Raw genomic sequence first — 1916 nt, forward strand, 5'->3', positions numbered from 1 at the left:
TCTCCTCGGGGGGGGGGGGGGGGGCGAAAACGCTAAAGGGGGGCGAAAACGCTAGTGATCTCGCCCCCGGGGGGGCGAGATCGCCGGGGGGGCGAGATCGCTGTCACACCGGACGTCTTACTCACAAAAATTTCATTTAGAGCTCGGAGAATCTCGGCCGATCGATTTTCGCGTAATGTGACAGGGGTATTATACCCCTTCACAGTATTACGCCTAAATTGATCGAACGATGAGTCTGCGTTTAAGCCCCCTTCACACGAGAGCACGAATGAGCCGGAATGCCGTCGGAATGAAAATTCTTTTCTATTCTATGTCATTCCAACCACGGCACGAAAAACGGTATTTAAGGATGCTGAAACCATGCGTAATGTTGACGTATTTTCCTCCTTTACGGATCTATACACCACTTATACGAGTACGTAAATATTGCCTTTAAGTGGTCTTTCTGTAGGTCCGTGTTAGTCCTTATTTTCCGGTTTTCCCGTTGTCTTTAAGCAGCTTAAAGATGTCGTAAATGATTTTTAAAACCCCCTTAAAACTTGTTTAAAGTTCACGTTTATTTGATCTAAAGCCTCTTTACGTCTCATATACAATTGCATTAAGTGGATTATAACGTGTGTTTTAGTGCCTTTTCAGCAGCTTAAAGTTGCCATAAATACTTATTAAAACGCCCTAAAGACATGTTTAAACTTCACGTATATTTGATCTAAAGCCTATTTACGTCTCATATACGTGTGCATTAAGTGGATTATAACGTGTGTTTAGGTGCCTTTTCAGCAGCTTGAATTTGCCATAAATACCTATTATAACGCCCTTAAGACTTGTTTAAACTTCACGTTTATTTGATCTAAAGCCTGTTTACGTCTCATATACGTGTACATTAAGTGGATTATAACGTGTGTTTAGGTGCCTTTTCAGCAGCTTAAATTTGCCATAAATACTTATTAAAACGCCCTTAAGACATGTTTAAACTTCACGTTTATTTGATCTAAAGCCTATTTACGTCTCATATACGTGTGAATTAAGAGGATTTAATGTGTCTATATTTTTCTTTTTAGCAGCTTAAAGTTGTCATAAATACGTACTAAAACACCCTTAAGGCATGTTTAAAGTTCCCTCTGTACATCTCGTATACGTGTGCATTAAGTTGATTATAACGTGTGGATAAGTGCCATTTTGGGAGAATAATCATTAGCACATTTCAAAGCAAGAAAATACAATGGATGAAACTTTGAAATTTTATTGAATTACGAGAAAATATTACATGGAAAAGTAAAAAAAAAAACTACAGCCTACTAGGTATTTGTGGCCTTTCATTCTGATGTAGTCGGCAGTTGAAACAATCACAACGGTTGCGCAATTCCGTGCAGCAGTCCACAGTCCCATTTCCAGTGTCGGGTGAAGCGTCTCGGCGTAAGTTAAAAAGAACACACATGTACAGTTCCATCTGGTCACCACAGGAATAAGAATCCGGTAAGATCTAGAGTAGTGGCCGATATGACTCGTGCTGTTGGATGGTCCTGGATTCTGTGAACGCGAAACATGTTCAGCTTGCAGTGTCGGCTTCTATTAATCCGGATGGTACAAGGGCCGTGATTTCCATTCTGTGTCGATTTCCAACAACAACAGCTTTTACAGAATGATAGCCACCTCGTATCTTTGAGTCAAATTCCGTCACCGGGGGTCCTAGGCGGTAAAAGCGGTGTCGCGGCCACAACTTGCGGGCTAGAACAGGCCCAAACTTTCTTCAATACTTCTCTTAAAAAATGAACGCCTGGAAAATAACCGCTCCTTGTCGTACGTATGGCCCGTAAATTTGAACCTCCCACTCTTTTCTGCCATTGGATACATCCTATCACATGACACAGCTGTGCCACAGACGGACCCAGGAAAGTTCACCTCCCTGGACGGACGGA

The sequence above is a fragment of the Branchiostoma floridae genome, chromosome 4 (assembly GCF_000003815.2).
Source record: "Branchiostoma floridae strain S238N-H82 chromosome 4, Bfl_VNyyK, whole genome shotgun sequence".
In the NCBI taxonomy this organism is placed as follows: Eukaryota; Metazoa; Chordata; class Leptocardii; order Amphioxiformes; family Branchiostomatidae; genus Branchiostoma; species Branchiostoma floridae.